The sequence below is a fragment of the Phasianus colchicus genome, chromosome 10 (assembly GCF_987193195.1).
Source record: "Phasianus colchicus chromosome 10, bPhaCol1.hap1.1, whole genome shotgun sequence".
NCBI classification, from domain to species: domain Eukaryota; kingdom Metazoa; phylum Chordata; class Aves; order Galliformes; family Phasianidae; genus Phasianus; species Phasianus colchicus.
In genome coordinates, this window is record NC_143445.1 from 15031249 (window position 1) to 15057467 (window position 26219).

Sequence of the window (26219 nt, forward strand, 5' to 3'; positions counted from 1 at the left end):
TCTAGTATCCTGTTTGGGAGTTTGATTGGGATGGCCTCTGTGTTAACTGGTTGTGTAGCAGCCATAACATAGGATACTGATCCAAATCTCAAGGCTCCAAAGGGGCATCCACAGACCTGTAACAGCAAGGAGCTGTTCTATCTTTCATCAAAAAGCTTGCAAAGGCAGGAAAATGCCAACACAATGGTCCCTCCTCTCTCGTACACACACTTCCCTCCTTCTCAGTTTACTTAGGGTTCAAACAGTTTGGGAAGAGCTCAGGGCTCCAGGTAGGATCACAGATGACTGGACGTCCTACATGGCAGCACTTCTCTGTGCTCCTACTACAGGTGGCTGCAGGGCTTAATCAGAAAATTGATACAGAGCAGATGAACAGGTACAAGATGCTGCTTTTCAGGTCTATCAGCATGGTGCCTTTGCTTTGTGCAGGTGTTGGTAATCACACTTGCATACAAAGCGGAGCAAGATCAGCGTGGGCAGGATAGCAGCACTCCAAGGTGATCGCTGGCAGCTACGTTTCAGCTTGCAGGCTCCAACTCACACTGGGGCACTGTGATCCTATGAGCACGTACACCAAACACCACATTGCTCAAGAAAGGCATGCATTTCATCTTCCATCGCTGGCCTGTCTATGAGAATGGCATGCTGCTGTTCCAGCCAGCTCTCTATTCATTTAGGATGCAATGGGAGAAGCAAGAAGGCATGTTCCAGACAATTGTTATTTAGCTGTGGAAAGGATGTGTCCTCTCTCTTCACACAGTTGTCATCCTACTGATCCCTCTTACTAAACAAACCAGCCTACAACACAGTAGCACTCCAAGCAGGCTTTAGTATCAGAAGTAAAAGAACATTCTAATCAGCAGAAAGGCCCAGTGAAATTTTAATTTAAAGCACTTTTCTGGTTAGACTTGCTTGGAATAAACCTCTTCACTGCAACTCACTGTGCCTCAGCTTCTCCATATGGAAATTAGATGGAAGTCATATTTCTGAAGCTCCAGAAAATCTAAAAGGTTAAATAGCTAATGCACCTTTAACAACAGTGCTGCAGGTCTGAGAATCGAGGAAGAGTGAAAGCAATTGCAATGGGATGAATAAAGGACTCCCAGAAACATGACACCTAGACGTGCATGGGTGTCTAAGAAATGTTTCTACAGGGGCTGAAAACTGATTGAAGCCATGAAAGACCTAGCTCAGCAGCTCAGTCCACTGCCCTAAATAACAAGATGGTGGCATCCGGGATCCTCCCCCTCCAGGCCTGCCAGCAAATACCCCAGCAATCCCAGTGTACGTTCACCCCTGTCATCACGCTTCACTGGGCATTAGTAGTGGACAGCACCCCACCCCGAGAAAACATGGGGCATTCTTGGCACCTTGCCCTGAAGGCAAGGTCATCAGACACTATGACAAATTCCCTGCCTGCCACATCTACACTGGTATGTAGAGGAACACGATCCTGACCCAAGCAAAAGCCAAGTTTGATTAAGGCTGATTGCTCTCAGATCCTTCCTGCAAGGACCTTGCAATGAGGGAGTTGCTGGCCATGCTGGCCACCCGGCATGAGCCCAGAGGCAAGAACATGAAGGCTTGCAGGAGTTTAGCCAAGTATCCCAGAGATACAATACAGAACTGCAGAGTCCATCAGAACAGATGCTCCTTCCGGACAGAAACGCAGTGGAAAGCAACACTTCTCCTGATGCCCTACAACCCAGCACGCACAAGTCGCCACAAATGGACATAGCAGAGCCTTCCAGATGTCGGTTCCAACTTGATGCTGGCTTGCACTTTGGAACAGAAAATGTGGCCTTTTCCAAAATGATTCGCTTAACACGAGGCTCCAATATTTGGCTGAGCAGAGCAGGGATCCACCCTCATTCTCCTTCAGGCACCCTCTGTGGGACCTTCTGTGGATCTGTCTTCTCTACTCCTTCCTTCAATTTCCTGTTGAGGACAACATCCCTTTCTCATCTCAGCTGAGAGCTGTGATTTAAATCTCTTAAGTGGTGATGGCCTCATTCCACCCCAGATGGCCCTGGGGCACATATCTTGTGAAGATTTCTCTCTTCCACCAGTCAGAGGAAGAGGGTCTCATATCAGCAGAGAAGCCCAAGAAATGGCAGCAAAAGTCCAGGTCATCTTTTTCTTGTAAACAAAATACATGTGTCTTACCTGCTGTCTGTCTTCTCTCTGTGATAAAAACCCACTCTGCTTCATCCAGCAAACAACTAAGGCAACAACTGTTAAAAAAAACTCACTCCTAAAATCTCCCTGGCCACATTTTCTCCACCACCATCTGTTTTGCAAATGCAAAAAGCTAAAACAAACACCCCCCCACGCACCCCTACCCCCCTGGTAGCAAAATTCTTTGCATCTCAGAAAACTGCATGCACCCTTCTGCCAAAGTAAACAATCTCACAGACAGTTTACATAAAAAAGTGCACTAATTTCATTGTAAGTAAAGGAACAACATATTGGTTCAAAGCTTGCCACAGTACACTCAGTGGAAACTTCTCCCAGCTAAGACAGCCAGGGTTGTTTAGCACATACCCTTCCTTTCAGAACAGCTAAGGAAGTGCAAACTAAGTCTTCTAGTACACTGGTACATGGATTACATGGCAGTGTGCAGTTCAATGACCATCCAGATAACTTAGGGAGAATTCAGTGCACAGTCCTCTAGGCTGGCTTTGAGGAATGATGGATACAGGCTAGGTAAGAACTGTGGCAGAGAAATCCTGCACCTGACACACACTGGTCTGCAGCAATACAATGTGATGATCTATCAAAACAAACAAAACATGCATGTTTCATATGGACTTGCCCTTTTACCTGGCTTTCTGAAGCTTGGAATTGTAGGATATAAGCAAAAGTCCAACAACTCAACTAAAAACTAATCCTCAGCCAGTGGAGACCAGCTGGTTGAGGATAAATAAGCCAAGGAAAGGGAAAGATGAGGCTCCCATTTCTACATGAGACTGAGAGCAGGCCTAGCTTTGCCTCTGATGATTCCAGCGTTGGGGACCATCTCCTCTGAGAAGAGCTTTCAAGCCATAGCTCCAGCTGGAATATTATGTTTGGCAGGATACAGGCTGAGGACAACCCTGCTTAGACTGCGCTGCTCCAGAAATCCCAGCAGCTCTCAAATCACCTGGAGTTGGGTTTCAAGGGCTCAGCATTTCAGACCTGCTCTTACAGCATGTCAGCCACCAAATTCAGCTCTTTATAAGCATATACTTCCATGTGTCCTAAATGCACAGAGGTGAAAACCCAATACTCAAGGAAGAATACTCAAGTTGATTTTTCCACCAGCTGAGAAACAGACTGTAGTTATATCTGTGCAATTTTCCTAAAGCAGCAGCTCTGTGCAGCTCCTGACAGCTGTGGGACTCATGCAGGTCATTCATTAGCTGGCTCTGGTAGCAGCTTCTTTCAAATCCTCCATGCTCATGGCATGTTTCAATTACCAGGACCTATACAAAGAGGCTTTTCGATCTGGACTATAAAAAGCTGCAACCTAAAAGTGCGTCCCAGAGGGTTAGCTCACCCGTGTCACTGTGAGCAGGAGAACAAAAGATGCCTCCTATGGAGCAGAACCAGGGCTGCTCAGTGGCACTCCCCCGTGGATCTGTACAGTGCTTTTCAAATGCTGCTATGGGGAAAAAAGAAAAAAATCTTCTTATAATCACTTCAAAGTGCATTGATCTGAAATCAAAATGCAGATGCCCCAGCTCCTGCAGAGACCCAAGTAAACCTGCGTGGCACCCCAGGGTTAGGGAAGACTGGGGAAACAGGCTGAACCCCAGGGGCCTTGCTAAATATCACTGACAATTCCCTCTGATACCAGTTACAGTGAAGGAACTGGGGAAGATGACATTAAAAAAGGGCAATTGGAAAAATAATAATTTCTTTCCCCTCTGATTACATGCTCCTGGAGTTGGCATACTGCAGGAGCAACTAAATTAAGCAAACTCATTCTAATGTTTTATACGTATTGATTATTTGACAGTCTCCCATTAAATCAGTAGTTTTACATAAAGGACGTAGCTGAAATGCGTAGAGCTTGAGTTTTGATATCACCTATACTGGCGTAAATCAAAACCAAGCCTATGGATAAATTAGAGTGAATACAGTAGGTAAAAAAAAACAACTTAAAGAAGCTTATAGATTTAATGCTTTCTGCTGATGAGGTGTGGGAGGACTGGGGGAAGAGGTTGCTTGTTTTCTTAATCCAAAGAGTTTCTAGGCATACAGAAAAACTTTAAGAAAGCTAAATCTAGATCCCATTGCAATCTGAGGAAGTTTGCCTATCAATTTCTGTGGCTTGAAGCACTTGCTCCTGTAAGCAAAGTTCAAATGAATATTGCCCAGGTGGCACTGCACAACCCCCACTTTGCTAATTGTCATGCTGGAGCAGCCAAAGAATTGGCAAAACTGGTTCGGAGGGCAGTCGAGAGGGATGGAAGCAGCACACGGTTGCCTTGGAGTTATCCAGGGTTATCTACACATCATGCTGTACGCTCCCTGCTTCTCATAATTAGAGTGTCTAGACAGGAGATGATGCTGGTGAAGCAGCAAGTAAAAAGGTTTTGCAGAGTTTTTCAGATGAGCCCAGCTAAAGCAGTGATTATAACAGAATGACAGACACAACACTTGCAGAGCCCAGCTGAGATTAGAGCCAATTTCAACCTGAGTAAAGGTCCTTTCATAACTCATCACATCCCAAAAAAATCTGCTGAATCAGAGCCCTAATGGCTCAAGCACTCAGGAGGGCTCGGAGCTTTTGAACCAGCCTCAGACTGGAGGTTTCTGCAAAAGTAATTGCAGCTGTGTCTCTGCTTCATCCAGATGCTGGCATTTAGCAGCCTCAACTTGTGTAAACCAGCTTCACTCCACTGAAGTCAACAACAATTGACACCAGCTGAGAATCTGGCTCTCAGTGTGGATAAATATAGTCTAAAGAAAGAGAACTTACAGAAGGATTGCCCAATTCCTCATGTCCATTTCCCCCCTGGGGTAGGGCTGAATAAGATGATTTTCTTCTTTTTAATTTAGCTCCGGTTATTTTTAACAACAGCCTTATGAGCTCACATTTATTACAGCACCTTCCATCCTGTAGGAGCTGGGCTGCCTTTCAGGCTTCACCAGGAATCACGGAGAGAGAAAGACTGGATGCTCTGCATGGCACCGGAAAGGAGCCACCTCTGGATGCAATGCTCAGTGCATGCAGAAGCCTGTCCACAAGCACAACAAATTACTGAGAGTACTGAAACAATTCATCTTCAGCATTGCAAGAGGAAGCCCCAGCCCAAGGAAACAATCCAAGCAGCAGTTTTAAATCTCTTCTTGAGCTGGCCAGGAGATGAACATGATGTTTTCATAGCCATGCAGGGTGCTGTGATTACACTCTGCGACTCCATACACACAACGTGAAGACAGATTACCTTCTATACTGCTGGGGAAAGGCAAATATTAGTGACCTTAGGGAAAGGAACAGTAACCTGGTCACTCCTATCATGACAAACCAGCTCTCCATTGGTGTTTCCTCATGTAACTCAAACATTCCTGCAGAAGGTAATGGATGTGGCTCATTCATCTGCCCATTTTCACAAACAGCTTTATCAAGTTGCAAAACTGTATCCATACTGATTACATTACCAAGCTGGGGGTGTCACTAGTGCCAGTGGCAGACAGACTGGGAGGGCAGAGGGAGCTTTAGAAAAGCTTCAGTAACCTGAAGGGTCTGACATCCCTGTTTGTGAATAGGTGCCAACTCTTCTTCAATACAAGGGAGAAACTGGCAGATTAGAACAAGAAAATAAATGATCTCATGGTGTTAAACCTGTGTGGTTATGTGATAGAGTGACACCAACTTTTGTCCACAGTGGTACAGTCCATTTTATGAGGGCTCAGGAAACCAGGACCTACTCGTAGAGGAACTGCTAGGGAAACAGCATCTTCCAGAGCTCCTCTCAAGCTACCACAGAGCAATGGAAATGCAGCAATAAAAGCTGCTGCCACCAGCACCCAAAGCTCCAAAGACATGAACTTTGGCCTTTTTCTCTCTTTCTTTTTTAAATAATAAACAAATAAACAACCCAAACAACAAAAAAAACCCAGCTCCATTAATGAAATATAAAGCATAAGGCAAGGGGTGATGAAAACAAATAAAACTAAGGCTGTGAAATGCCTGGTATGTAAGATGTGTTGAAACTTGCTGCTGACAGCAGCTTGAGCAGACATTCATATGCAGCCATTCATAAGATGCACAGTAATTACCTTCTCCGGGAGGCTGTATTATGATGATTTCTTTATACAGAACACAATATCTCTAGCAACAGGATATAATTACAGCAAAGGATATGCCTCTTAACCGCCCTCCACCCCCCACAGTTGGCTCAGAGAGAGAGCTGGGATCCAGGGGCTCTATGGGGATGGTGGAAGAAGTTTACCCTGTGGTACCACACTCGTTACCTGGAGCTGAGCACGCTTCTGGTAGGAGACTGTGGTGGCATTGCTCTCACAGGAGCCCAGCCTCTCTCTCCCTGGGCTCAGGGTTGAAGCACTCCCAACACAGCAGGACTTAGAGAGAGCTGGCAGCAGCCACTGGGCCACCAGAGGAGTTCAGCACAGCCAGCCTGCTCTGGGCTGACACCTCGCTGGTAAATAAATAAATACAAAAAATAAACAGGCAAAGGAATGATTCAGAAACAGGAACACTCTGGCAGCCCTGCGTGGTGACAGGACTTTGTACTTCCAGCCTGCAGACCAAGACCTGGCTGGCCCCAAATACCCCTTTGCAGAGACCTAACACAATCTAGAGAAAGCACAAGGCTCACAGATAAGGACAGGCACCCTGCCCAGCATGGGCTGCAGTGTCTCTGGGGGATAGATGCCACCTCCTGGTCCACCTGCAGCAGAAGAAATGCCCAAATGATCCTTCCAGCTCAGCTTCCTAGGACTGGCCATGCTGTTTTAGATCATCCAGTTTTTCTCACTGTAGCAATTCACCATCCTCCAGATGTTGCTGCACTCTCCTAAATGTTTGAATTTATGAGATATAAGTACAAACAAGTAGCACAAACCCCACCTAACCAAAGCTCTAGCCCTGCTTCTTGGCTGTCAGTGACCAGGTTGCCACTCCACTCCCACCACGGCTTGGAGAGAGGCACAAGAAATCCTGTTGTACAGCTGTTGGATTAACACATGCAGTGTTCAAATGACCATAGCAGGGATTTCCACAGTGCTCTGCCCTAGAGGTATCTCAGAATTAGAATCATAGAATCATTAAGAATGGAAGAGACCACTAAGATCATCTACGCCAACCCATCAAATTGGAGAAAGCTGCAGGCAATGACAGAGGTCAAAGAGCTGTACACTAAGCCAAGAGAGTTACCCCTCTTATCGCCACAGTTCCCTCCTGGTACTCACTTCTCCAGGCACATTCCTGGGATAACGAAGCAGCTAACACAGTCAGTGATGGTCAGCATCAGTGGAATTGCTGTACTCAGAAGCAGCTCAGCATGGCGTAGTCCCATTTGCAGACCAGTAGGTAGGAGGCCATGATCAGCACAATTTGTTCCTTCTTCTTATTTCTGTCAGTCCTGGAAAGAAAAGCAGAGTGTTAACTTCCAGCCCACACCTTCCTGTCTCTCACCAAAAATGCAGTATAGCATCTGACACGAGGCTCTGGTGGTTCTATCCCCTACTCTGACCATCTGAAAATCAAAACAAGAACTCAGCCTTCATTTGCCAAAAGCATCCAGAGTAGAAGCACTGAGTGGTTTGGACTGTCCATGTTGAAAGTGAAGAGTCAGGGATGCTTTCAGAACTCTTTGTCAAGATCTAGATGGGTCTACTTCCTATGCCAGAATAAAAAACATTTTTTTTTTTAGATGAGAGATCAGAAAGCTTATTTCTTTAATATAAATTAACAAAAATTAGACATTAGCCAACATTTTCCTCATTAACCTGGAAACTACGTCACAAGCAATAGTCAGCACAAGCTTGGAAGCTGTGATATCAGTAGGGAAACTTCCCTTTCCATTTACAAAAAATGAATTTTGCATCCACCGGATGGCAGTGTAGGGAGAGCAATCACATTTGTCATAGCATTATTTTCCTTTTTAGCCTCTCAAAAGTGACTGCAGACAGAGCATTTTATTGCTTATTAAAATCTCTCTGCATTACAACCAGGGAAAGAAATCTAGGTCTCATTATTAAACTATCTTCTTAGAATCTCTATTAAAAGACAGACCCTGGCTAGCCAGCACCATTCCATATGCGATTTGGTTTGTCTGACAACATAAAGATTCATGGAAGGTAGCATGCTTTAAATAGTCCACTCCTTACAATAAAAACAATCCCCCTCCCCTGCCCCCCCCCCCCAACCTTAGATAGAAATACAAACAGTAAAAAGGCAACATTTCCAGTACAACAGAGAGCTGGCCATGCATCAGGCTGGTCAGTGCTGACTGCACACACAAAGTTCAGTGCAGAGTTCAGACTCTGCAGGACTCTAAGTTATTTTAAGAAACGACAACATTTTCTTCAGCTTCTGTTGTCAAACATTTTGATGAGCAAGAAATGAAAATCTATTCTATTCTGAGACACGGCAGTCGTTATTTATCTACAGTTGAGAGCAAGTTTTCTTTCCTGTATAGCATAAAGCTCAAATTAATAAAGCTGAATGCTAAACTCCGGGTAAGTAATATTACTGAAATCCATCGTGTCAACAAGACGATTGCCCAAGGGTAATAAGCAGTAGAAATCTGCAGAAAACAAAACACTTCGGGAAGCCAAGCCAACGGCGATCCTATTGCCACTAGAGGGCAATAGCAAACAAGCGACCAAGAGCTCGAGTGGAGGAGAGAGATGGGTTCTAAAGGAGTTGTAAACGCAGTCCTGTTGTGTTCAGTGCGGCAGCAGCCCCGGCTGCTGGGAGCTCCGGTCCCACAGAGCTCTGCAGCTCTCCCAGGAGCTGCCCGCTCCCTCTTGCAGCAGGCAGGTAGCTCCCACCATTGGCTTTGGGTTTTGGTCCATCTGGGTTAGTCAGTGGAAAATATTCGCCGCTGGTTTTGGGCTAGAGAACAGCCGCAAGTAAAAGAAGTACTTTTAATGGCATGTGCTGAAGCACCATCAAATAGAAGGTGGTCAGATGCTGTTCTGAACAGATGACTGATCCAACATAACACATCATTAGATTCCAGATGATGCAAGAGCAAGAAATGAGGAGACACTTCAACAGCCTGATCCACTTAGTTTACTGAAGCAAAGGTTTGGAGGGGATATGATCTAGATCTATTAACAAGTCTCAGTGGGGGACTGAGAGATGCTAAGAGTCTCCAAAAACCTAACAAACAAAAACATAACTAGATCCAGAAGCTCAAAGTAAGAGCTGGATACAATCAAACTGGAAGTAATGTGAACATTTAAAAATTAAAACTTGCAATAATGCCAGTAGTTAATCACTTGAACAAATGATGTAGGAGAGAGTTTTATTTTCCACCCCTACAGCACTTAAAACAAAATTTGCTGTCTTTCTAAAATATGTGCTGCAGCTTAGCAGTGAATTATTAGCCTTGATCCAGACATTATGGGCTCAGGTCTCATCTGAACGAAGCAGAGGGTGAGACTAGATTAGCAAAATGGTCTTTTCTTTTAATTACAGTCTACAAATATCAAGGTTCTCCTCGCAGGTAATTGTCTTTTAGTGATGAAGGCTGACTTCGAACTTTGCAAACTCCTTTCACTGGCTGTGTTAGTGCAGAAGTGACTGCAGCCCCAAGGACTTCACCACACAAGGAACAGTGATGGCCTCTACCTATTGGTACAGCTCCTGTTGCTCAGTCATTACCCATCTATTCAAAGAAAGACCACAAGCCTACAGAAACCACTCTCCAAGCCAAACTGTTCATAGCCAACAGCTGGGTCCTGCTGTGCTCCAGCTGAGGTACCAGTTCTTGGGCTATGGCACAAGATAGGAAGAGACTGGGGCAGAAACTGGTAGGTTAGTGTGATGGAAAAGAGGTCTGTGTCAATTTCAAAGTCTTGATCTTTCAAAGACATTAGTCACAGTGAAGTCACATAACAAAGAAAATAATGTCTGAAGTGTCTACCCTCTTTGCCCCCAGACCTGGGCCAGACGGAGATCTTTCTTCAAGGAAAATGAATTTACAGTGGCTACAGCTCCTTGGGAGTTGCAGAGACAGAGACAGACCTGTGACTCAAGCATCCAAAAGTATCACACCACAGAAACACCCCCAGCCTCAGCCCAACCCTTGTGTGCTGTAGGACAGACAACACCAACATAAACAAAAGCTCAGCCTTTCCCACCAGAGGCACAAAGCAGTGCTGTTCCAGCTGTAAACCGTTTCCAACCTAACCAAATGTCAGTGCTTTACAAGACCAGAGAGTTATAAAACAGTCAGCATGTGATGACAGCATGCTGGCCTTTGCAATAACTCAGAGGCACTTCACTGAGGGAGCAGCACAGGGGTGGTGCAGAAAGAAGGCAGGTAAAGAGCATGCAGAACACACAGCACTTAGGGCTCGCCGTTCCTCTGCTGCCAAAGGGCTTGCAGATGTTTCAAAGTGTTTTATCAAGGCTGAAAGGTGCTGTCAGTGACAGAGAGCTCAGTGGAGCTCACTGCAAAGCAGCACAGGCGCAGCATGCTGCACCATGCAGGGAATGATGGCCACGTGTACAGAAGTGGGGAGTGCTGGCCCAGGTGACATCTGCCAGGCCTCCAGAAGCTGCCTGCCTGCTGCAACGAGGAGAGCTCAGCCCACTGGGTGGATGGCTCAGTTTTCTGATTCAGGAAATCAAACAATGGGGAATAAAAAACAAGCCACAAATTAAAGCAAGGTTTGATGTGAGAAGGAAGGTGTTACAGTGTGTTTTGACACTGTGCTCTTTTGCAGGACAGGAACAGGCCCTAGTAAAACCTTCTCCAGTCATTCCCCTCCGTGACTCATCTGCAATAAGTCTGCTCTCCTTCCTCCCACTAACTCTGACTCCATGGAAAGCCTTGGTGAGTATCACTCCTGCTTTCCTCCTGCTTGAACTCACGTGCTTACATACGTGACCTCCCCAGTGTCTTCACCCCGCCCTCATAAGAAACCACATTAGAGGGGGACTCCTGTTTAGCAGTTAAAACTCATCTCCTCCAATCAGCCTGCAACACCTTTCTTCTTCTTTGCAGTTCTGCAAATCAGCACATCTACAAATAAACAAGCTGCACTGCTTCCCTAGACAGGTCATCTCCAAAGCAGAAGGGCTTCAATAGCAGTGGCTTTCCACCTTTCCCAGGACCAACAGCAGTGCATCTTCACGTATGCTCACACGAAGCAGCCATCACAATCCTAAAAGTAGATGCTGGAGCTGAGACCACGCTCCTGCACTTATCTACTCAATTCACAGAATGGGAGAGAGGAGGTTATGGGTCAGCAAGTCTGATACAGGCAGCTGTCACACTAACACAGCCCTGCTGCATGTTGGAAAGGGAAAGCATCTAGGTGGGAGTGCACAGCCAAATTAGGGGTCAAAGGGTTAAGAGAAGAGAGGCCATTATTCATCACTACCACTGTGTTCCAGGCATAAGAAACATTTGGAGCTAATTAGAGGGAGAGCAGAACAATGCACTAGAGAAAGCAACAATGCCCTGGTTCAACCCAGCAGATGAGCTCTGTGCTCAGAGCAAATTGGTCTAAAATGAGTATTGCTCCATCTCAAAACCAGGAAGGTGTGACCTACTTCTCTGACCCTGGCATCAGCTGGCAGGAAGAGAATTGACAGAATGATTCTTCATGCCTGTCGTGTTGAGATTGAGAGTATTCCATTCCATTTCAGAAATAAAAGCCAGCAGCTTTTCCAGCTGATTTGGGGTAACTAATAACACGGATCTAAATACATTAACTAAGCTGGCTTATATTGCAAACACTTCCAACAACCAAACAGATTTGGTATAATCCAGCCACAGCCGCCTCTATGTGACATAGGAACCTTACTAATAGCCTTAATATTTTCAAATGTAAAGCACAGTCAGCTTTTGAATCATTTTCTGGGCTTTTTGGTGAGACTTTTGCTCCTGAACAGTGACAACTGAAATTATGGCACCTGAATGCTATGCTGCATGCCAGATCCGGGAAGCACTTGGGGCCCTCTCAGACAAACACTCCCAGAGATTTGTAAGTAATTAGCTGTAGTTCTGGAAGTTATTTTCCAAAGCCACTTAGAATTTGTGGTGTCAAATTTGTCTTGATTTTATTGCGAGTTGTTTGGGTGTCATCTTTTGGTGAAGCCACTCTCAGACACTCATTCTGTTGATCATAGGATTCATGCTCTGAAGAAGAAATGATTACTTCAAGTCTTGATGTCTGAAGAAGGAGGGAAAATGCTGTGGGCTGCAAGCAGGTATTTTTCAGTAGCCTGATTCACAAGTATTTGTTGTCATAAGAAATCTTGAATGCTCTCATGTCTCAGAGTGACCCAATGAAGGTTGCATAAGCACTCTTTCTGTTCGGTCGCCACTCAGTAAGCAGCTTAAAAAATCTTCCGTCTACAAGCAAAAATTAAAGCACCAATATGACAAATACCAGCTACTCTTTATAATAAATATCCACTAAATGTTTTCAAGCCTTACATAAATTCCTGCTGTAGCTGAACTGGCTTGAAAGCTACTTGACACACCTTCACAACGCACAAAAAAGCACAGGACCTGGAGGACAGACTGTCCAAAGGATGTGAAAATTGTCACATCAGCCAGCCTGACATCCTCAGCAGCTCAGCTATGCTTCACAAAAGGAAGAGCAGGTCACATCACATTTGTCCTTCTTTGCTAGACGGGCTATTTAAAACAATAAAACAAATACGCATGATAGCCAAGACAGACAAGTGCTATCTCGAATACTGTCACTAAAAGGAGGCGTTACCTCCAGTGGTCCAGAAGATGATGTAGATGTGCCTGACAGCATCAGAGGATCACAGCACCATTCCCTACTATATGGGACCTGCACTTACTGTCACTCCCACTTGGCACTTAGCCAGTCATTAGGCAAAGCAGCCCGCAGTATTTGCTGTGTAATTACACTGCCATGGCAGTATGCACCCAGCCATTACAAGATAATTTCACTGTAGTTACCATTATGCTACAGGCTTCAGTGTATGGATCATAGCCCCAGGGATGCCACTTGCCAGACCAAGCACCACTGTGATATTGCGGAGTTGGCTGCCCAATTAACTCCATCCCTAAAAAAATTAACACACACACACAAAGGATAGGAAGAAGCAGGAGGCAAAATATCAATAGCAGGGATAAAATTATGAGCAAGAAAACAGCAATCTGGTCTTTGTGTTTAGGGAAATCTGCATATAGAATTCCCACTTCAGTTAGAAAATCCCTACATCACAGAGCCCATCCAGTACAATGATACTGAGCCTGGGCAGCTGCTAGAGTGGACATTTGATGAGATGTCTGTGTTGAGGAAACTGTATCCTCAAAGAAAGTGCAAGAAGCTCATTGATAGAGCATCAATGCAAACAGTTGTTGCTGGAATCCAGATATATTTCCTATGCTGTCCACAACTGGATAATAGCAATGTTTTTGAGTGCAGATACCTATGTGCCAACACCAACCTAAAAATGGTTTAAGAAAAAAGCTTCATCTCCTCTTTGTTTGGTCTGTTCCAAATGTAAGCTCTTTGCAGAAGGGACTGACTGAGGCTTGGAGTGCATTTGAACAGCATCCAGCATCAGCTTTGGCCTGTTGTGGCAAAAATGCAAAAAAGAGACTTGGCACTTTCAATTTGAGATTTAGCACCAGTAAAGTTTTTCCTGTGACACCTGGGATGAAAGCTGTCTGACCACATAGTACTGTCTGTCTGCTAGGCTGGGAGATTTTTGTACTGTTTCTAGCAAGACTGGTCTTCACAAGTGAGAAAGTCATTTATTCAGTCTTTACTCTGCTGTCACCCACACCAAGATCAACTGATGCTTCTCTTACAATGTATCGCTTCCTATAAAAGCAGAAAGTGATTTTTGGTTATGGACTTGGCCTGAACTGCAACAAGGTGTGAAACGACTTCATTCTGAGTTCACATCCAACTTTAGTGAAAAGTGAGAGGCATTCACTGCTACAACACTGCCATGGAAACTGATTCTTTGCAGTGTGATTCTAACCTAAGCTTTCTCCTTTCAAAACCCTTTTCACACACATTGAATAGCAATAGCATGAGAATGAGAACATATGAATGACAGCTCTTTATCATCTGTGCTGGCTCCTCCAGCAGTTACCCATTCTCTTTCTGGTAGAATGGTCACCTGCCTATATCAACCTTCACTAAATCAACATCAGGCAATAACTTCTTTTCTGCTTCTCTTTAGGATGACAAGTAGAAATATGCCAAACTTTTCAAGGGGAGCAGTACTTAAGACTTGGAAAAAGGGCCTTCTCTCAATAGATGACATTTTGTGAATGATGTCTCATGCTGAAATACAACTGTTTAGCACAAAATGGCTTTCAAAAGCACCTAAACATGATCCTGCCACTACCTACTTCTGCACTTTCCAAATGGCTTCGGGAGACCTCAGAAGTGTCAGGAACAGCAATAGATGTTATTCTTGTCTCTGCTAAATCCAGGGTGCCACCTGCAATGATCTTTAAGTACAGAACATTTACACTCCCAGACATGAGTGATGTGGCACCTATTAGACAGAAGAGTTGTCATTTGCCAACTGCTAGGGTTTTCTTAACTAGAAATAGATAACTGCAGAGAAGAACACAGTTCCAGCAAAAAGAAGAGTTCTGGCATCAACCTTTATTGTTTCCTTTAAATAAATTGCTAGCAGAAACCTTTAAAGTGAAAATCAATAATGATTCAAGTTCCCATCTCTCCTTGCCAGCTCAAAGCAAGTCGCACATCCACTGACGCTGACGTATCTGTTATTATTAACTTATCTAAACAAAGCAAATAATAATAACTGCAAAAATGCATCCAGAACTTGTAATCAGTTGGTCTCTACATCCTTTTCAAACAGGACAGTATAATTATTTCCATTTTATGGGTGATTATCTGCCTTTTAATGGTGGAACAACTAAGGCACAGAAAAAGGAATTAACTTGCTCAGATGGCCAATGAAATACCAAGAAACGGAGCCAGAGTTCCTGAATCTCCATTAAATGCCCTCCAGATAACACTCTTGCTAATATAATCAATTAGAAACATTGCGTATCACCCATCTTCAAAGACATTTGCAGTGAACAGGCATCATGAGCATTAAACCACACCATGTATCTTGGTATCCCATTTCACCACTTGCTTTGATCATTTTTGCTCTGTCTCTTTAATTCATGTAATTAATAGTTCCCATTCTAAGAGGAGTGACATAATTGACTTATCTAGCAATCACTTCAGAAAGAATATCATTGGCAGTAGGTCTGCAGACTAAGCATACGCCTGCCTCTAGTTGAGCCAGATCAAACACCAGTGCCTTGTGAAGCAATACTAGCACAAAGACCAACATAAGCTAGCTGCTTGGGTGCTTGTTTTATGTTCACATACCTCAAATGCACCACCATGTTGCATCTCCCACAGGCTCATCCTCTTTCCACCAACCCATCGTACGTATCAGCACCACAGTCAGACTCCAAACTCTTCATGGCCTCCCACTCAACAGCAAAGAGCTCTGTGATGTTCCCTCTGAACCCCTCATGACATGGACCTACTACGGTTTGGTTGAACACTCCTGGCCAAATGAGGGAACACTGCAAAAGAACAGTAAAATAAGTCTGATGAGAAAAGATCACAGCTAAAATGTAACTAGTTCTACTTCAATTCCAGATCATCAAATGTACAGGTGGTGCCCTCGTAGAGAGCCATTAACATTAGTTTGCTTCACATCCTGCACTTTGTGGTATCCAAATCAAAATGATTCAGATAACTCTTCTCCTACCCTCTACTTGGCTAAAAACATCTGTGCTCCAATATATCTTGTGCAGGTGGTGAAAAGGCAGCCATGACATCCTCACTTAACGCCCACCATAGGATTCATCACAAGGCAAGACACCAGCTCTGAACAAGCAGCATCTTGGTCACTCAAAACAAAATATCTGCAACCATCAAAGCAGTCTCAAGGGATCTTGGCTGTTTCAACAGAACCCAGAGTAGAAGCACAGAGAGACTGATGAGTTATTACAATCATCTCCCTTTTGTTTATAGAACATTATAACACATTTAATTGGGTTCCTTGTAGCACACGTTCCTTAGCAGCTTTTCTAAAGCTACCAGAAAGGGAATCAGCCTGATTCCATAAGGAGAATTAGCATCCAGAGTTGGAGCAGAAGACAGAGCTGGAGGGGGAATATGGAGCAACTGGTGGTGTCACATCAGTTATGGGACAGTGTGAGAGCTCAGACCTCACATAACGCTCTTCAAGAAGCTTCAGAACCTTTAGTATACATTCATTTTAAGACAGAGACCTGCTGCTGTTGGCCTGAAAAGCCCACAGAGCCTCAAAGTGAGTGTTTTTTCATGTCAGTGTAAAACACAGAACAAGGAACATTTTCAACTGTTTCAACCTCTCTAACACTCCTCCTGAACAGCTCTGATTTGATTGTATTGATCGTCTTTGCTCAGTGGAGATAAAGCTGCTTTCTACAGAGAAATGTAGAGCGAAAGGATTTGAAAGAAAGGGCTGCAATTAATAAAGCCAGATATTTTTTCCACTAGAAAGAAACATTCAGTTTTGGACGGTATTGTCAATACCTGTGGCCCTCAAAGTACCTCTCTGATCCACTTTGCAACATTTGATTCAAAGCCAGTAAATAATGACTTTCTCACACAATCATAATACTTGGGTTTACATTCATGTTATTTGACTCACACAGGCAGCGTGTTATCTGGTTGAGATCTCCAGACAACATTTTGGGGGGCATGCAGCAAGCCTGAAGTGGTAAGATCCAAACCTAAGCACTGGGAGCTTGCTTCCAGCACAGTGCAGACTATGTCAAGGCAACAAAGAGCCATTAATTAGATAGTAGCAATCCCAAGGGCTTAGCTTCATTCCTCTATACATCACATGTTCATAACTGTTAAATTCAGGGATAATTACTGCCCCTCTCCCTTTGTCCTTTGGGTACAATAGCTCATGGGCAGCCATTGATGACTGCTTACAAATGTCTCTGCTGAGAAGTATGGCTCTCCTGAGGTGCTGTTTCAGAATAGCAGTCTTGAAGACAGAACTGAAGACCACATTCACAACATGCCAGAGATTAATGGCGTTTAATGCTATTTTTTTCCACCCCAAAAGCCTCTCTCTGCCTATCCTTCAGATCAGTATAGAAAGTAAGTACATAGCCTTGCCAGGTGCCAAGCTACTTCTGTCTCAGTGAAAGCAGCAGAGTTTAAAGGGCTCTGAAGTGAGCCCTTGCAGTACACGCCTGACACAATAAATGGCAGTGATCAGCCAAGCACCCCTTAACAACACCCTTACATTTCCTTGCATCAAAGAACAGGTCACCAGGCACTACAGCTTGTCACCACAAGCTAATTTCAGTTCCCTCTAAGCACCAGGGAATAAACCACCCCCAGTATAACAAATTATACAGCAACATACGATAAGAATTTGCTGCAGCTTCAGCCCTCAGTGCCTAGTACAGCTTCAAGTGTAAACAAACAAGAACTGTAATTTGCACCAACTGTTTACTCTGATTTTAAGTCAGGGTTAGCTTTGCCAGCACAAATGATGCCTCCTCCCTTTGTCTTCAGAAAAGCTAGCCATAGACTAGAGGAATTAAGACTGACTTTTGTTTGTTTGGGTTTTTACAGTTTTTTGTTGGTTTTTTTTGTTTCTTTTTTTTTTTTAGTATTAAATGAGCCATCTGATTAGATAAATCCCTTTGCATGAGTTTTTACTTCTCCATAAGGGACCAAGGATTTTGCAGCATTTATTATATTGCTGGTCTTCCACCATTATTCTTACATAGATTTAGCCCATATCCTCACCAGAAGTTAGAGGGACAATGAGATTTGCCTACTGGTGAAAATCATAGTACAAATACCAGTGAATGAAATCAAACTCAGTGGTGTTTCTTCTTGCTGTTATACTAAGTCATGAAGCTCTTGATCAGATTTGGGGTTGTTAAAGCAGAGAGCTTATGATTTTCTCAGCCATGTAAAAGCTTGGTATTCCAAATGAGATTCCAACTCCCAAACAATTCCAAGCATACGTGGACTCGTGAATAGGGAAAACAAACTGTTACAGGTTTTGCTTACCCTGATAATGAAGAACTTCCTCACAGCGTGCTGCTTTGCACAAGACTTGAACAAGGATTGCATTTGGAAGTCCCAGGTGAGGACACGGGACTCCCAGTTGAGAGAATCCAGAACTTTCTTATTATCGCCTTCAGCATGTTTCTCTTCCAATTGCCCCATCTGGAACCCTTGGTTGTTTTTATCATCTGACATTTTAACAGCCTAAAAACAAGCAAAACAACCCTTTTAAACAACCAAAATGTTTGATCAGATCCTTTATATAAATGAAATACTAGCGTATGCCAGGCATCTGAACTTGGTAAAAAATAAATGAGTACTTCAAACCCACTATTGTTCTCAAGGTCTCTGACCTTCAAAACACCATTCTATTCTATTTGTAAACAACTTTGACATGATAGAGCATGTGAATACCACTTCACCCTTTGGTAGCAGCATCTATTCCAAGACCTCAAAGCATTCTGTAAATATTAGCTAAGACTCATACGCCTCTAAAGAATTACTCTTCTACAAATATTAGCTAAATCTCACGCCACACTACTCAGCCCATAGGAAGTTAACGCTATTCTCCAAGTTCAGAAAGATCCAATGTTCTGGTTAATGTTACTTAAGAGTTTTGTAAAAGACTTCAGCAATGGAAATATGAGCTTCTAAGACTGACGTATGGCTGTGCCTCCAGAAGCTAGTCCAGAGTATCAATCAAGCAAGTCTGCATTTCTCTTTTGGCCACTCTAATATCAACAGACCCAAGTCCAAAACAACCCAGATCAAACTCATACAAGAGAAAACAGCCAGGGACACTTAAAAAAATGTAGTTCTAATTACTCACCTTCAAGTCTGATAGGCATTTCTGCATATCAAAGGGAACCAACAAAAACGAGGCCTCAACTTGCTTTAGCAATGAACACAAAGTGGCACAAGGGTCAAATGGTGAAACACTTGATAGTGAGCAGTGATCAATGTTGAGATGAACTCACCCAGACTTTAGGCAAAGAACAGTTTAGTGCAGCCAGACCAGTTGCTAGCCAGCGAAGGACAAACTTAAAGATAAGGCCATGACAACATTTACAGAGTAAACAGCCTAAACTTCCTGGGATGACTTTTTGGAAGCAATTTATTTCCAGGGCACTGAAAAAGTGCTTGGCTTCCAGTCCTGTCTCTTTTTTCTATCTTTTGTAAACAGCCATTTATTTAATGAAACTTTTCAACACCTCTTGCCAAAGAACATCACTTGAAGTTCTGTCCAGAACCACATTTTATATGTTTATTTTCATTCCCTTTGTGCTATGTTTCTAACAGAGGGTAGGTACACCTTCCCTACACCTTGTTCTAGGTAACCCAGATTTCCCACCTTTCTACTTCTGGGTTACCACAAGAAATTCTTAAGCGTTACAAAGCTGAAAGCTCAAAGCCTGAACACTGCAGAATGGAAATACAAAATAAATTATCCAAATATGCTTTTCTTGCCAGCAAACAGCAGCTTACTTCCACGAAAAAAAAAAATAGTTAAAAAAAGTATCTACCTTAAGGAGTGATACTACTCTATATTAGCATAAAATTGCACCCAGTTTAAGATGATATATGCAATGCCCAGTTTATCATTGTAGAGAAGGTGTTAGTTGTTGTGGGTTTATTTGCTTTATCCAGAATTTTCTCTTGTGTTTTATGCGACCTGCATTTAAGCAGCAATGACAGCATACAGCATGAGATTAAAGTTCTTCAGGTGCTTATTGTTGGATAGAAGAGGCTGGTCCACATGGGTGTTGGCTCTTGGCCTTTCCACAACATACTGTTGACTCTAGGAGTGCACTGTGACAATTACATAACACTGATAACGAGCATTCCAAGAGCAAGAAGAAAAGGTCAACAGACAGCATTGTGACAGCATACAGGTAGTGTCTGGCTCCTCCAGGAGAGAAAACTACTCTTTACTATTGTACACTTGAAGTTGCAGGTAAAATGGGGAACAACAAGCAAGGGCTGGGAACTGGAGGCAGCCAGCCAAACTCAGAAGGAAAACAAAATCTACTTCATGAACTTGAGGTGGAGGGGCTGGTTCAAAACAAGCAAACTGATGGACTGTTTCTCCCAGTGCCTGCATCTCAAGACCAGGAGCCTTCCTGAGTGTAAAACAGAACCCACAGCTGTTGGTGCAAGGGTCACTGCCTGCTGTGGTGATCTGACTTACCAAGTTGATCAGCCTAGAACAGTCAGTCCCAGCCTTTGATACAGTGGTTCAAAGTGAGCAAGAAAAACAAAACAACAACCCTCAGAATAGAAGAGACCCAAAACTTGTTTTCCTTACTCTGTGACTCAAATCACTAGCAGGAAAAGAGTTCTTCAATCAATAGAAGTGATTTTTCAATCAGCAGAGTGGACACACAAGGCCAAAAGGGTTGAGAAGCCCTTCTGTTCTTAACAAGAAGCCTGCAGGACTCTGCTCTGAAAGGCAGCCAGACTCCCTCTTCTCAGAGGTCTGCTGGAGATGACGCTCTCAGATTGTTCCTCTGCTCACTTCCCAGGTACTTCAGCCTTGTCTCTCGGTTATTACGTGCCCTTGCTCCCATCCTTTCACCACCTTTTTTTTTTTTAACCCAGGTATGCAGTTAAACACAATGCAACTCTCAACGTGGTTAGCAACTTTCATGCTTTTCAATGGCTTGAAATGCTCCTGAGGCAATACACTGAGTCTCAGAGTCCTGGAGTTTCCTTTACCCCAGAAATAGATTGGGTTCTCTCCAATAGGCTCCTCCAGCTCATAGTTCCCTGCTGAGAAACTGCTCTCAAAACTTCTCCTAGTGAGTGTGATGAAAAGTCTCTATCTCCTCACGCTGTCCTATTGTAGATGGTGCAGAGATGTGCTCAGCTGAAATTACCCTCACATAGGGCAAAGAGAGGACAGAACCCAGCTGCTGTATCACTTCCCACAGCCCCAGGGACTCCCTTTGTGACTCCCAGAGAGGAACGGGCTCTGCAGGCTCCAGCCTCCCACACACACAGCCTACAGCCCCAGGACCACAGACAGGTTAACATTCTGCAGGATAACTACATGAATGTAAGCTAAGACACTCCTTGCCCCAAAACACTTTATGTTAACAAGAAAAACAAAAGATAAAAATAAAGGGCTGGCCTTAATGAGTGCACACAGTTAATCCGAGAACCTGGGTTTTTGTTGCAGAGTTGTTCCAAGCTTCCCAGCTGATGCTGATTTTCTAATAGACCAGCAGGGTCACAGCACACCTGGATGTCTCGTACTTCCCATAGGCTGTGAGTACAGCCAGGGAGCACTTGAAGCTAGGCAGCCTTGTCTTGGGATTGGGATGAACAGAGCATGAATTTGTCATCAGTCTCTTCATACCTATCAATTTATGCCACACCACAGACTTCTTTTGAAACAAGAGCAGTTGCACAGCTTTCTCATCTTCACTTTCCTGCTGCCCCATCCAGCTGTCCACCAGGAGGTCATATCCTCTCTCAATTCTTTGCTTTGCAGCCTACTCCTGCTCATTTCAAAGGAGCTGCCAGTGTTACATTCTTTTTGTAGAACCCCAGGGAACTTCTAACCTCAAAATTAAGCAAAACAATGCCCTTTGAATATTTTCCAATTAACCTGAGATTGACACTAACGTTTTTCTTTCAGTGCTCCCACTATTTGAACAATTGGATTTCTTCTAAATGCCCCAGCTGCCTGGCCTTTGGCAGCATCAAAGATTTAAGTAATTCTTTTCCCAGAGATCACTCTGGTTTTGAAACAGTGAGATCCTTTTCTGCAGAGTTCACTTATAACACTGCTCTTCTAGGTTGTGTCATTTAGCGGCAGAGATCAGAGAAGCCTTGCAGCAGAACAAATCCAAGGAAGATATCAAAGAGGAGCCAGAATGGCACGTTTCTCATATGCTAGCAATGAGGGCAAGCTAACATTGCTGAAAGCCTTTAGGGTTGCAGTTTGCTCTCAGTCTCACAGGATAAATATCCAGAGAGAAGTCATGCTGTCACGATAGAGGGCTAGTTCTGAATCTCCAGAGCCAACAGGGAGTGCAACTGCAATGCCATGAAAATACAAACACTTGCAATACGTGCAAGAGACTGGAGGTACAAGGCACAATCCCAGTCCAGTGCTTGCAGAAGCATGCCAGCCTCCAAGAGCCTGCAAGTATCGAGGCCTGCTAACCAAACTTCATTCAAGCTGATGGCAGTGGTGGAACATGTGATCCAGCAATGCACACACAAACTCTCACTCTGCTGGAAGTGCATTTCTGCCAGCAAAGTCGCAGCTGGATTCTGCACAACCCTAAAAGGGAGAAGTCTCCCAGCATGTAGTAAAAGAGCAGTGCTCTTGCAGATACAGTGCCTAGAAAACAGCCATTGCATTAGAGGCTGTTACACCACATATTGCCCACTTAGGTAAGGTATCGCTTAGGTAAGGCCCATCTAAAAGTTCCTGTACAGAATGCCAACGTGTCTCAACTGTGAAGTAGAGAATTTGAATGTTTTCTATCCATAAGCCTGCAAACATCCCTCTGAAGGCAAAATTGTCACTCACACTTTACAGATATGTAAACCAAGTACAAAAGCCAAGCATACCAGTTCACTGTCCCTTTTTTCTCAACCATAAACAACAATAATCTTTCACACCGACTACTGCAGCTAAAAGTCTCTGCTGGAAAAAGGCAGCTGACCCTTGCCTAGAACCAAGTAGCTGCAAGGTAGCAGCCTGAAGCCCATGCAGTGCCTTCCATGGTTTTACCTTCAGGCCTTTCCCTCCCGCACACCTCTTGGGTCCTTGCTTGCACTCAGGAAAATATGCTGTGCTCTGTATACTCAAGGAGTTCACCTTCAATAAATAATCCAAGCAAAGGGAGCTAGTGCTGGCACAGTTGCACGGGTTGCTGCAGGGAGAGTTTGCAGCAATGTCAAACTCACCTTTGCTGGTGGCTGCTGCCACTTGCTGGGAAGGAGTCCAGCCCTCAAAGGGGAACAACTTAGGAATATCAAGAGCCAAGAGCAATTTCACCCCCATTAACTAGCATCAAATATAAAGGACATGTTCCAGTACATAGCAAGCGGTCATTACCTCCTTGAAAGGCCATTAAGAAAGATCTGGGTTTCAGAGCCCTTCAATGATAAAATAGAAACAGATGGAATGATTTTATTTTTCCAGAATGATTGCAGGATACAACCAGCAGCACCAGCAGCACTCAGATTTCTGCCTGGAAGAGTTCTGTGTCAGAGGCATGCTATTGGTCCAATACAAAGAGACAGCAATGAGACCCATGAGAGTTCTGTTCAGGATGTTATGCAAAATGGCCATTTGCACCCTTCTTGACTTTAAAACGTAAGCTGTGTTCATTCTCCCTATCCTGAGAAAACAATAGGTGACAGGTCATTCTGAAAGAAATGCAGGATTCAATAAGACATCAAAGTGCTACTGAAACCCCCCAAAGTAGCCAAACAAGTCCACACAACCAAGAAGTGTTATGTCAGCTTTCAAGTCCAGCCCCCTCAGTGTATTCATCTCATGCAGTCCACAGCATACTTATTTGCACTGGATCAAGGTACAAGCCTAAAACCCACCTGCAAAATGCTGTTTAAACCACAACTGCCCTACAAAAGTCTTCCATAGCAAAGTGATCCTTCCCAATGCTGAATGTGAAAGGATTAAGGAAAGGAGATGCAATCACTTCAAGGCCCTGTCTTCCAGAAAGGTGCTAATAGGAACATGAATTGTAGTAAGGGTGATAGTGAGGATCAAGAACAGTGACAGCTTGTATGGAAATGCTGAGATTCCAGCTTGGTTAGCCCAGAGCTGATAGCAAAGATCAGACTCATCCTATGACTCCCAGGCCCTCCGTGACCAGCAGCTGTGCCATACCTCTGCAACCAGCCTCCAGCCAGCACACAGCCTACCTTCTTTGGAGCTGGTTGGAGAAAGAAGCTGGTGGAAGGGGCATGCGAGTATGATGGGTGCTCACAGAGCAAAGACAAGACCAAGAAAATTGCTGCCTAATGTTGGTTCTCCTACAGATGCTCTGCATGGCCTTTTGCAAAACATCTGCCTTCCTCTAGTTCAGCATTCTCTCTTCCCTGAAGTCATTTGTTCCTCTACCAAAAAAATGCAGGAACAGAAGTATTTCCCTCTCTTCCACAAGTCAAATACATGAAAGCATACAAGGAAGTCATATACCTAGAGGAAGAAACAGTTTCTCCCTTAATTTCAATTTCACCACCACATGCTCCTGGTGCAGTGTTGAAGTGTGAGCATTCTGACAAAACCGGGATCCGAAACCAGCTCCACTGCTAAATAACTGCTAGTAGCAGTAGGTAAACAGCCTTTCATTCCATCCTACTCCCTGAAAGGCTGAGCATGCCAGAAAAGACAGCACAGACTCTCCAGAGCAGTAAATAACCACGTAGGCAAAGCAAACAAACATTTGAAGCTCCATATGGCAGAAAACCTCGCTTTAGAGGGAGGGGTTGAAAACAGTTTTGTCAGAAAGTAGGAAGTTTTCACCCCTCCTCTGCTCCCCACTTTCCCAGCCCTTCCTCCCCTTGTTTACTTTGTTTCCCTGATTCTAACCAAGTAAGAGAAAAATCTAGTATTTGTGGAACTGGGCTCTTTCTGTTCAACTCCGGCTGTGCCCACAGCCCACATACTGGCTTAGTAAAATTTGCCCAGTCTGACAAAGTGGTTTCTCTAGCTTGAAATAAAACCATAGTGATTTTTACACTACTAAAATGACTGGCTCTTGATGGGACTAGCAATTATCTATGAATTCCAAAGAAAGAGCATGCAGCATGGAACAGTAGGGATGCAGGGGCTTTCTGTGCTCTTTGCTCTGGCTCTTCAGCCTCTTGAAACAGTAAAAATAAAATCCCACAGAGCATAATTCTGAGAATTTTTATCTGTTACATGTGTGGGGTTGGAGGGAGCTTGCTGTTACTCTCAAGTCAAGGGAGAAGCAGGATTCAAACTCAGAGAAAAGCTCTTGCCAGAAGATCAGCCCTGATGGTCCTTGCAGAAGGTGAGAGCTTGCTGTAGACCCCACTACAGGGCATCTGTGTAACTTTCTTTAAAGGACACACTTCCATAGTCCCAGAGATTAGAGGAAGGCAGCTAGTTGAGTCGCGTTTGATTTAGGAGGAGCAATTGCTTTGGGACCAAACAGCCAGCTCTTATCACAGAGGGTCTGGGGCTTGCCTTTCCATTACCTGCTATCACAAAGTCTCCTTGGGCAGGGGCTGTAAGAACAGATGCTGGCTTCAGCCAAGCAGTGTGGAAACAACCTCAGTACAAGAGGCAGAAGTGTCATGAAATAAGAGTTGCTTGGGAAAGGAAACAGAGAAACCAACTCTGAAATCTTGACGCTTCTAGGAGACACACAGAGGGATAACTGAGCAGCCTGAGTCATGGCCAGCACAGGGTTGCACGAGGGCAAGCTGAGGGTCTGAGTGTGGCCTGCAGCCTGGGCCAGCTGGAAAAGGAGCAGCAACACCTCTGCTGCACCAAGGGAGCTTCCAGGGTGGCAAGAAAAACCTGTCAGCACCAGCCACGCTGTTGCTTTCTGTTTGTCAGCTTGCTGAGGTCTGGCAGACAGACTCTCCCTTTGCCATCTGCCTGCACTGGACCACGAGCCCCTCAGTGCTGCTCAGGGTGAGACAGGCACAGGGAAGGTAGGTGGCAAGCCTCTTCAGACTGAACATGTTGGAAGAAAAGTTTGCCTCGAACTGAGCCTCTGTCTGGGATTAATTCAGCTCAAATTTGTAGTCACCGCAGGCAGCAGGGAAGCTGCAGTAGCTATTAGAGGATGAGCCAAAGAAGTAAAAGCAATCATGGACAAAGTGTTGCCCTTGCCCTCTCCTAAAAACAGAAAGGAGGCAGAGGGACACAAATTAAAAGCAACCACTGGTCACCAGCAGTAGCCAGGCCCCGTGGACTGACCAGCAGCAGGACAGTCCCA

At 44.3% G+C, this 26219-nt stretch overlaps 1 long non-coding RNA gene across 1 annotated transcript in view; it reads right to left on the reverse strand.

Moving 5' to 3' along the window:
* The window catches only part of LOC149916624 (uncharacterized), a 91829-nt gene that overhangs the window by 24411 nt on the left and 41199 nt on the right, over positions 1 to 26219 (reverse strand). The window contains exons 3-5 of the long non-coding RNA XR_016469655.1: positions 18265 to 18465; positions 15553 to 15755; positions 7423 to 7595 (exon numbers count right to left, since the gene is read on the reverse strand). This is a non-coding gene — a long non-coding RNA (uncharacterized LOC149916624). The remainder of the gene's footprint in view (positions 1 to 7422; positions 7596 to 15552; positions 15756 to 18264; positions 18466 to 26219) is intronic.